Source organism: Crocodylus porosus, unplaced genomic scaffold (genome assembly GCF_001723895.1).
Source record: "Crocodylus porosus isolate Cpor-Errol unplaced genomic scaffold, CroPor_comp1, whole genome shotgun sequence".
NCBI classification, from domain to species: Eukaryota; Metazoa; Chordata; order Crocodylia; family Crocodylidae; genus Crocodylus; species Crocodylus porosus.
In genome coordinates, this window is record NW_017728906.1 from 158,078,232 (window position 1) to 158,089,232 (window position 11,001).

General features: G+C 45.7%; 1 long non-coding RNA gene across 1 annotated transcript; it reads left to right on the forward strand.

The window, feature by feature from the left end:
* Positions 1–3,776: 3,776 nt before the first annotated feature.
* Positions 3,777–10,737, forward strand: LOC109306302. The gene is made up of 3 exons (XR_002099930.1): positions 3,777–3,913; positions 7,955–7,960; positions 10,725–10,737. It is a non-coding gene; the product is annotated as an uncharacterized LOC109306302 (long non-coding RNA).
* The last annotated feature ends 264 nt before the right edge of the window (positions 10,738–11,001 follow it).

Here is an 11,001-nt window from a genome sequence, read left to right on the forward strand (position 1 = left end):
CTGTTCCTTTGGCTGCCCCAGCTGGGGAGAGGCATGCAGAGCTGGATGAGCCATGGGAGAAACTGCAGCTGCCCAGCTCCACCTTTCTTGGCCTGGCAGGGGCAGCTAGGAGAGCAGCCAGATGGCCTCAGCTTCTGCCATAGCTCGTCCGCCTGGTTTCTTACCTGCCCCCACCAGGGAGAGGCAGGTGGAGCTGGTGGCTGCAGAAGAAGCTGTGGTTCTCTGGTTGCTCTCCTGGCTGCCCCCACCAGGGCGAGACAGGCAGAGCTGGGCATCCATGGCTTCTCCCAAGTTCATCCAGCTGCTACCCTGACTGGGGAGAAGCAAGCAGAGCTGGGCAGCTGCAGAAGAAGCCATATCATCCGACAACTCTTACTGCTTATCATGGGGTGGGGGAGAACTTGTAACCCTGGATCTGATCAGGGTGAGGCAGGCTGTGGTCAGGGCAGATTTGGGGCACACAACATGCCCCCATGCCCCTCCATACACATGGATGGAGCAACAGAGTGCTGCTTCTCTGGGAGCCATTTGTGGGGCAGCTCCTTTAAGAAGCTCCTTGGACACTTTCTTTAACAAAGCAGACAAGACTCCAGAAAAACTCTTGAGAAGACCAGCCAAGAACCCTTCAGAAAGTCCAACCAAGAGCCCTGCAAAAAGTCCAGCCAAGTCACCTCCAAGAAGTCCTTCCAAATAAATGTTTGCTATTTACAATATAAATACATAAATAAACACATACAGACAAGTAATACAGCTACAATTATTTATTTTATATAATTGATTCAGTACTGTACATTATTTTTGATGAAAATAGGGTATCGGGCCTCGGTTCAGGAACAAATCCCCCATTTATAACATTTCTTTCCAATGGGAAAATCAGTTTCAAGTTACATTTTGAGTTAAGAAGCAGTTTTCAGGAACCAATTGTGTCGTAAGTCTGAGAACTGCCTGTATGCTAATGGGTCCTGGTGTGAGAAAGGTTGAGAACCACTGGACTAGATGTTCTTGAAAGGTCCCAGCCCTACTTTCCTATGAGCCTGTGATCCTAATATAGCTACAGAAATATCTTCATCAATCCAATAAAAGAAAAACTTAGAAAACATGAATGTTGAATATAGGCTTGAGGTGATCGAAGATAGTGAACTAATCATATATTTTCAAATATGTCTCACATAAAGTACCTAATGAAAGGATATTAACAGAACTCCACTGATGTCGGGGATGATACTGTCAATACTAAAAAATGGCAAGGATCTAAAACTGGCTTAAAGGCAGTAAACAATGAGTTCTGATCACCTTTTGGACCTTCAGTGAAACTGAAAGGTAATAAATTTAAGCCTGAGAAATGGGCAAAATTAGAAGTGACTTGACACGGAGAAAGTTAAAATTAAGTAGAATGCTCTACCAGGGACATCTTAGCACTGAGAATAAACTTGTAAGTAAAGTAAACATTTATAATTTGGCACAATTAATACAAGACTGGACAATCACTTGAAAAGGTGCTTTAGAAAGAATCCTGCCTTCATAGGGAGATAGACTAGTCTGAAAGCTTAAGAGTTCATTCTCTTCCCTCTTTCTACATTTCTTTTTTATAAGCTTCCAGTGGTGCTAACCATGGCTGACATGTTCTGTAGATAAACCAGGAACAAGTGTGTCAGCCCAGGACATTTCATGAGGACTCAGTAAGGAGATGAATACTGAAGTGCTTTATGAAGTATATGTACATTTCTGTCATCAGTTACCAATAAAGTGATTCTGACTGGAGATACAACAATAAGACGTTCTCATAGGCTGCCATTGATTTCAAGAACATGCTGAATTGGGATAGTGGGAAAGCATGTTTTTTAGAATTACATTTTTCTATTCAGTAAAGACAGACATGAACATATGCCAGGGCCTTCACACTTGTATACATGAGAAAGTGTTGCCTGGATATCATCAACTCTTCTCTTTTGTTATTCATGATTTACAATTATACCCAACCTATGCCTGTAACAAAACAATGCTTTATAAAAGTCATGCACATAACCTTCTTTGGTTAGTAGATGCCATAACAAACAAAGGGCCAAAGCTAATAATTTGCAGGCTGGTTTCAGTGTATCATCCTGTGTATTTATGTTCTCATGCTGTGAAAAGGCAAAGCCTCTAAAGGAAGTGTGGAGTCAGTCTGCAGCCTCACAGCACGTTCTCTTTGAGGACAGAAGGGGTTTATTTATGGATCATTAAAGTGTTTAATGTTAAAAAAAAACAGCAGGAAACAAACCAAAAATATTATGACATGTGGCCTATAATGTTTTGAATATTTTTAAAGCATAAATACATCCAAAATGACCCAAACATGTCTCTGAGTGTTTGACTTAAAATGTAAGCTGTATAAAATGTAAGAAAAGCACTCAGATGCCTCCCTTTAAAAAGTTGCTAACTGCTGTGTGACTAGATAAGAAATACTCTTTGCTCAAAAATGATTTTTCCCCCTATTATGACAGAAATAAAAAAAAATTCTTTGTGTTGTATGTACAAAAACCTCCATCTGACTGAAAAACAGGATTAGAAATTTAGATTTCCATGCTGAGTTACTAGAGCAGTGGAGCTCAACCTTTAAGACTAGTGGGCCAAGTACTTGAGACCTGTCTTCACCATGTGCCACCAGTCCCCTCTAGTAGGGGTGAGGGAACAGAGAAAGAGAAGAGATGGAGGTGGCTGCCAATGTTGGAGGGACGGGAGGGAGAGAAAGGAAGAGAGCTTACCTCTGGCAAATACTGCCTTCCATTGTGGAGGGAGAGGACTTAAGCAGCACCTTCCAAGGGGAGGGGGGAGGGCTAATGGGAAGGAAAGAGTAAGGAGCATCTGTTGCTGACTTGACATGCATCAGAACAACTCTCAAGATCTCGATATCATGCTGTTAGGCAGGAGGGTGTGACACAAAATTATATACACATACACACAAGCTACACATATGACACTATGCCCACACATGCATATACACACAAGCACACACTTCGGTGGTGGTTGTGTGTTAACACTAAGGGGTACCTGGAGTCACTTGTTGGCCCAGGGTTACTTGGGGTCACTTGGTGCCTTGGGGTTACTTGGGGGTGAAGTAAAATCCAGGGGACAGAGAAGGTGAAGGAGCAGAGCCAGGGGATCAAGCTTGTGAAGCAGAAAGAGAGCTGAGCCAGTCAAAGAATCCTGGTGGGGTGAGGGGCAGTGGAGGAAAAAGCTGAGACCTGGGAGGTAAAAGCTGGAGGAGGAGGGGGCTGGGAAGCACAGGGCAGAATCAGAGATTGCTGGGAGACAGTGGCAGTTAAAAGATCAGAGAGCTGGGGGCGGAGAGAGAAAGAGGAGAGAAAGAGAGGTCAGAGGGGCAGACAGAATTTGGAGCAGTGTCAGGTGGTCAGTAAGACAAAACCCAACTCAGGGTTCCAAGCTAACAGTTTTATTAAACAGGCAACACACTATACAGCCCATGAAGTTATTGGGTCACACACACACACACACACACACACACACACACATACACACACAATGATAGCCAGAGAGGAAAGGCTTAATGGAGGGATTGAGGTCAAGGTGTGCAAAGACAAAGCTCAGGTCCCGTGCTTGGGTGAAGAAGGTGGGTGATAGTTACCTATCCAGGCTGTGAGTTGATCCTTGATGGTCAGCTGAAGTCTTCTCCAGTGAGGTGTTGTCCAAAAGGGGTCAATGGCAGGGCCTCTGGGTGGATAGGTGGTGTGGCATAGTGCTGGTCCAGATGGAGAGGGTGTCCCAAAGAGGTCACACTCTACCACCTCTTTTCTAGGGGTGGGCTACCTGTGACACCATTGGGCAGGACATGCTTAGGCCAGTCCTGTTCAGATGAGGTCATGCAGTTCCAGGTGTCCTCATTGTTTGGTGGGATACAATGGTGGAGTTTCTGGTTTCTTGGAGGCCCTTTATCTTTCAAATATTGGGTTTTGTCTCTGGTCCTGGGAGTAGGTCTGTGGTTTCAGGGAGAGTCAATGCAAGGTAATGGCCCAGTCATTAAGGTGATGGTCTGGTCTTTAAGTTGATGGTCTGGTCATTCAGCAGGAGCTATTTTTAGGCTTGCTACCATTGTATCTCAAGCACCCTCATTCATCCTCATTTACCCAGGAACCAATTTACATAGGAAGGGTAGGTATGAGTCATAGTTGCAACAGAGTTATAATACCTGGGGAAGGGACACAGAATGGAGACTTGACATTACTTTGGCTAACTTTACAGAAATGGGCCTAAATCATACAATATATTAAAAAAACCAGTAAAATTCAATACAAACATAATAGGAATACAATATAAAACAATAAAAATCAATATAAAAATAACAAAACACTATTTACAATATAAAAAGGGGCTTGTTACAATAATGGCATACAAGAACTTAGCTTACCTATGACTACCTACAACTGCTTATAATGGATAGAGGGGATAGAGAAAGAGTCAGAAATGGTTGGGGAAGAGAAGGGAATGTATTTTTAAGTAAAAGAAAAACCTGGAGGTTTTGCTACACTGTCATAAAGTAAAGGAGAGGGAGAGAACAGGGAGAGCTGTGGAGGAGATAAGTGGCCCAACATAAGGTAGGGAGTATGATTCACTGGGCTGAGCGCTTTTGATCCCCCACACCACAAACTGGATCCAGTCACTTCTAGGGCTGGATCTATCCTGCTGGCCGTAGGTTAAGCAATACTGCAACCATGTCCAGCATGCAACCTAGAGTAGTGTTCCACTACTTCTATATGCAGATAGCATATAGATGGGATGGATAGATTGGAAGAGGCCATACCAGTGATTTGCTCTAAATAAACTCAGTATTCATGAAGTGCCTGATCTAAAATCCACTGAAGTCAATGGAAAGATCTGCATAGATTTTACTTGGCTTGGGATCATGTCCTTAGGCATTTACCACAATGAGGCTGTGATAAAAGAACCTGAAAAGACTACAATAGAAGGAAAAAAGCAACCACAACGTAATATGTGGGCAGGGTGGTGCCTTCTGGAACCTCAAAACTTGGGTTTCTGTAGTGGTTATGGAACAACTGTGCAGCTGTTGCTTTGCAAGTTGGCTGAGAAGTGAGTTCTTCCTTCCAGTCTGCCTTGCAGAACACCAGCATGCAGCATTAAGTTGCACTGGGGGAAAACAAACCAGTTTTAAGATGGAGCTGGTTAAGTTTATTTAACAGGATTACAAGAAGTTGTGGCCTGTGATCATAAGGGACAGAAACCAGTGATGCAGAACCCTCCTTCCTCCCACCCTGCATTGTTGTATATTACAAAATGCATTGATCCGCACCATATGGGCCATGGGTATTAGTCCTCTTTGGAAATGTGATATTCGAGTTCAGGCTGGATTCCAATCCCTTTTATAGGCATTCTATCAATGTAGGCTATGATTCTGATAGAACTCATTGATTCATTTTTATTACTTAATTGTATTACTTAATTTTATCACATTATTGTATCAGAAAATTTTCATTAGCTCCATAAACATTACCCAGTTAAGGCTGACTCTAACTTTCTCCCAGGAGCTTAGCTTTACTGCTGCATATGCCAAGGAAAAAGTTACCTAATATTACACAGTTTTATGAGTCATAATAATATTTTTTCCAGGTGCCAACAATTTAAGAATAAATGGGCTATGACAAAAGGAGATAATCTATCTGATCAAAGAGTCAGTTGCCTTTTTTTTTAAAATATATATTGTCTTCCTGTTGCAATTTGCTCAAATGCAACAATATTTTGAGTGGGCTCAAGATTTGTAGAACTGGATACCTAAAAAATTAGTCCCAAAGAGGTGAGCAGTATTGAACATGCAGAAGTACCCACTGAAGTTAATATTTGTGTTGAACTAGTCCAGGCAGACCTGAGACAAGGCATTTGTTTTTTAATGATTTTCTCCAGTAAATGATTGCGAAATGGCAAAGTTGAAAAGGAGCAATTTTCAGAATTCCCAGTAGATTCTGATATTTACTGGAATCCATTTTAGTACTTTCAAAGAAAGATGTAAGGTAACTAGAAGTATGCTTATGCTAATATTTCTTAAAATACTGCATTGATATGTGCCAAACTAGATGGGAATTAGATTAGTTTTGCTCATAATATCGTTAATATAAGGTTGAAATAATATATTTAATATCAATACAATTACCCCAGATTTCTGCTAAATAAATTGGAATAGAATTCCTCTTCAAGTAATTAAAGGTAATATGATATGACCAATCAAAATCCTCTTCACTGTAGTACATGACTGAGTCAATTTATGTAAGTAGCAGGGCTAGTACTAATAGTAGCAGTAGCAGTAGTAGTAGTAGTAGTAGTAATTTCCAGACCTGAAATCAGAAAAATGGTCTCACCTTAGAAGCTGTTAAGCTAGTTTCAGAGACAAAATGAGAGCATTTATTATTAAGCAATTAGGACTCATAGTAATGATTATGTCTTTTATTAGACCAACAAGATTTTTACAAAAAGAGTCTTTAATTGCAAGCTTTTGGGCACAAACACCCTTCATCAGGCATTGGAAAAAAAGATTGTAAAAGTTTTCCTGGGTAGAAATGAAAGTTCATATTTCATAGGATTTCACAGAGGAGTCAATAGATGGAAAACTCCTCTGGGCAGTCAATTCATAGCTGTTATGGAGCCTCTCACCTCCTGTGAGGATCTGTGACGATGCAAATTACCTTGAAACAAAGGCAGGAGCAGGATCTCAGGTTTCAGGTGGTCACAGTTGCTTCTCGCCTGGGAAAATATGAAAATTTCATTTTAAAAAATCTTTGTTATTAAGCAGTACTACCAAAAACCAGTCCATAAGCATCCAGATGGTACAGCCATTTCTGAGCAGAAATTGCTGAGGCACCAAATCACACAAAGATGGAAGACTGTATTCAGTTCTTTCCTTCATTTTGGGTCTGACCCAGAGCCCAATACATTCAGTTGTAATCTTTCTGCTTACTACAGTGGGCTTTGGGTCAAGCTTCATGTAATTTTCATAGCAATGGACATCATTGTATTTGATGCAGCCTGAGTGGTATTTAAAGATGTATAAAAAAAAGGAGTTTATAGAAAGACTTATACCTCAAAAAAAATGCAGGCTTGATAATCTGAGGGACTGCATTGAGCAGAAAAAAAGATATTCAGCACTCCGTGGAATGTACTTAGGACCAGAATTTTAAAGAAATTTAGGAACCTAACTTCTAGGGTACGTACAAGGCATTTCTACATGTGCATTTATGCTACCTTAAATTTACTGCACAGTAAATTACTGCACAGTAAGCAGGAATAGGCCAGCATTTACATGTGCAGGCATTAAAGATCATTGACAGTGTGGGACTGACTATAGTTAGTCCCAAGTCAGTCCCCACACACAGTGTTACCGTGCAGTAAGGAATCTGCATGTGCGTTACTGCACATTAACTAATTGGGCATAAATTTGATACCTGCATGAGGTTAGAGGGAGGTTAGACCACGTTAAAAATGGCCACCTGATCAACCAGGTGCAGACTCTATACTTAGATCCCTAGCTAGGTGGATGTAAGTGCAAACTGTACAGAAGTTCAGATGTGACAGGACGACCTAGGGGTGCCGTGAACTCCTCTAGTGCCCCTACCTACCGTGCCAAATCGGGTCCCGAATGTACCCTGTATCTCGTGCGTCATGTCTTGCTGGTAAATATCAAAGGGAGGCTGCCTTCCTGCCCTCCTTGGCATGGTGCCTTGCTGTACCAGGGCTCCATCCAATTGTCTGCCTGCGCCCTCATGGGCGCCCCCTCACTTTCCTTGTGGCCCTTGCCACACCAGGGCCTGTCTCCCGCAGCTCTCATAGCCCGCACAGGGGCCTTGCCTTTGTACTGTCACCCTCACGGGTGCCCCCTCACTTCCCTCGTGGCCCTCGCCACACTGGGGCCTGTCTCCCGTGCTCTCGCCCGCACCGGGGCCTGTCTCACGAGGCTCTCGTAGCCCACACCGGGGCCTTGCCCTTGTACCGTTGCCCTCACGGGTGTCCCCTCGCTTCCCTCGCAGCCCTCGCCGCACCGGGGCCTGTGCCTCACACTCCCCACGCTCTCACCCCCAACCGGGGCCTGTGCCTCGTGCTCCCCACACTCTCACCCCCAACTGGGGCCTGTGCCTTGCACTCCCCGCCCGCACTGGGGCCTTGCTCTCACCCCCAACCGGGGCCTGTGCCTCGCGTTCCCCACGCTCTCGCCCCCAACCAGGGCCTGTGCCTCGCACTCCCCGCGCTCTTGCCCCCAACCGGGGCCTATGCCTTGTGCTCCCCTCCCGCACTGGGGCCTGTGCCTCGTGCTCCCCGCCCACACTGGGGCCTGTGGCTCGTGCTCCCCACACTCTTACCCCCAACCGGGGCCTGTGCCTCGTGCTCTCCGTGCTCTCGCCCCCAACCGGGGCCTGTGCCTCGTGCTCTCCACGTTCTCCACCCGCACTGGGGCCTTGCTCGCACTTCTCACCCGCATTGGGGCCTTCTCACAATGGGGCTCAGGTGGCCTCAGCCTTACCTGGCCCCAGACCCCTTTCCTGGGTCTTACACCCACTAGGCTTCTCTGAATTGGGGCTCAGGTGGCCTCAGCCTTACCTGGCCCCCAGACCCCTTTCCCGGGTCCTATGCCCCACTGGGGCTCCTCCCAATAATCGCCCACACTGGGGGCCGGGGTCGGGATATCCCAAAAAGCAGCATTTTCTCCAGTGCTGGGAACCCCCCCTACTGCTGGGGAGCTCCTATGAGGCCTCCTCTACCCCTACAGCCTTGCCTGGTCCTCCAGTCTTAAATCACAACCAAAACGGAAAATACAAAGCCCCTGGCTATAACGTAAATTCCAAGCCAACCTGGCTAACCTTCCTTCATATCCCTGTCAGGGTCTTCTCCACCCCGTATCATCATGCCAACACTGCTCAAGCCATCCGGCTTCCTTACTAGGCCCATGGAGCTCTGCTCGCCCTGCTTGTTCCAGCAGAGCTCCTGCTTCTTAGGCTGCCAGAGGGGAACTGACTCTGGCCTTGGCCTTACTGTTTATAAAGGCCAGGCCCTGCCCCCTTCTGCTCAGCTGACCCAACTGGTTGTCCTAGCAAGCCACACCTGCACTGCCGTGGTGAGTGGCAGCTGACTCCATATTCCTGTTGCCAATAGCAGGCACCCTAGTGCCCTGCTACATCAGGATAGTTAAATCTAAAAATGGCTGACCCAATCTGAGTTAAGTGTACCTCTGAGGTAGTCTAACTTAGTTCTGGTGAGACTGATCTAATTGAACTTCTTTACAGTTCTCAACACAGCCCTGGGGCTGTACTTTCCCTACCTGCCCACCTAGCACTGGCAGCCCCCCAGCCTCACCCTCCACCCCAGGCTCTCATGGCCTGGTCTGCCTATCTTTTTGGGGGAAGCTAAGAAAGAGGGTGCAGCCAGCCTAGACAGCCCCACCACCACAGACCAGCCCCCCAAGCCCACCAAACCCTCCATCCTGTAAGCCACTCATGGTGTGGCATTCACCAGTGCTGGGAGGCAAGGAAGTAGCTTCGGGTGGGGGAAGGGCCAGGAGGGATGGAGGCATCTTGGTTCACTGGGGGTTGTTTGTCATAGAACCATAGGGATAGAAGGGACCCTGAAGGATCATCAGGTCCAGCCCCCTGCATGAGCACAAAAAGACAACCAGCAGGTGACCATCCAATCTTCTCTTGAAGACCTCTAGGGTAGATGATTGCACCACCTCTGGGGGGAGCTTGTTCCATAGTCTGGACACCCTAGTTGTAAAGAAGTTTTTCCTAATGTTCAGCCTGAAAATATCTTCCAGGAGTTTGTGGCCACTGTTTCTAGTTTTCCCCCGGGTGCCCAGGTGAACAGTTGTTCATCGAGTCCTTGATATATACCTCTGATATAGTGGTAAGCCTTCTCGGCCTTCTTTTCTTTAGGCTAAATAGTCAGAGATCCCTCAGCCTCTTCTCATATGGCTTGCCATGCAAGTCCCTAATAATGCAGATGGCCCTTCTCTGGACCCAATTACTTTGGCTAACTCTTGCAGCACTCTTCATAGATTTCATAGATGTTAGGGCTGGAAGGGACCTTGGAAGATCACTGAGTCCAGCCCCCTGCCTGAGGGGCAGAAAGTTAGCTGGGGTCATAGGATCCCAGCAAGATAAGCATCCAATTTTCTCTTGAAGGTGTTCAATGTAGGTGCTTGAACCACCTCCAATGGCAGGCTGTTCCAGACCTTGGGGACTCAGACAGTAAAGAAATTCTTCCTTATATCCAGCCTGAAAGGGTCTTGCAGTAGTTTATGACCATTCGACCTCGTCATCCCTTGGGGCGCTCTGGTGAACAAATGTTCCCCCAGATACTGGCGGTCACCCCTGATAAACTTATAGGTGGCCATCAGATCACCCCTGAGCCTGTGCTTTTCCAGGCTAAAGAGCCCCATAGCTCTCAGCCTATCATCGTAAGGTCTTTTTTCCTGACCTCTGATCATGTGCGTGGCTCTTCTCTGGACTCTCTCATGCTTCTCCACATCCTTTTTGAATTGTGGGGCCCAAATTTGGGTGGAGTTAATACAGTCCTACTGATTTATATATGTCTAATTTCTTTAATAGATTGTACACCAGTTGTATGGCAATGGTGGGAATGGTGTCAATCCCGCCCTGCTAGTTTTGTGCCTTACCTGACATGTTGTTCCCCTTGGTCTTGTGAAAGACCAAGGCAAAGTAGTCATTTAGCAGTTCTGTTTTTTCCTGAGTCGTAGTGACCAGGTATCCTGAGGCATTGAGCAGCAGCCCCACACTCCCATTAGTTTTCCTTTTACTCCCTATGTAGATAAAGAATGGGTTCTTGTTGGCCTTGATTCTTGTAGCTTGTTTTAGTTCAGTTTCTGCTATAGCTTGCCTAATCTGTTTCTACAAGTGTGGGCCATTGTCAAGAAGTCTTCTTTAGAGGCTGTCCCAAGCTTCCATTGTTTGTACACCTCTTACTTTTTCTGTAGGAGGTCTGCAACTTCCC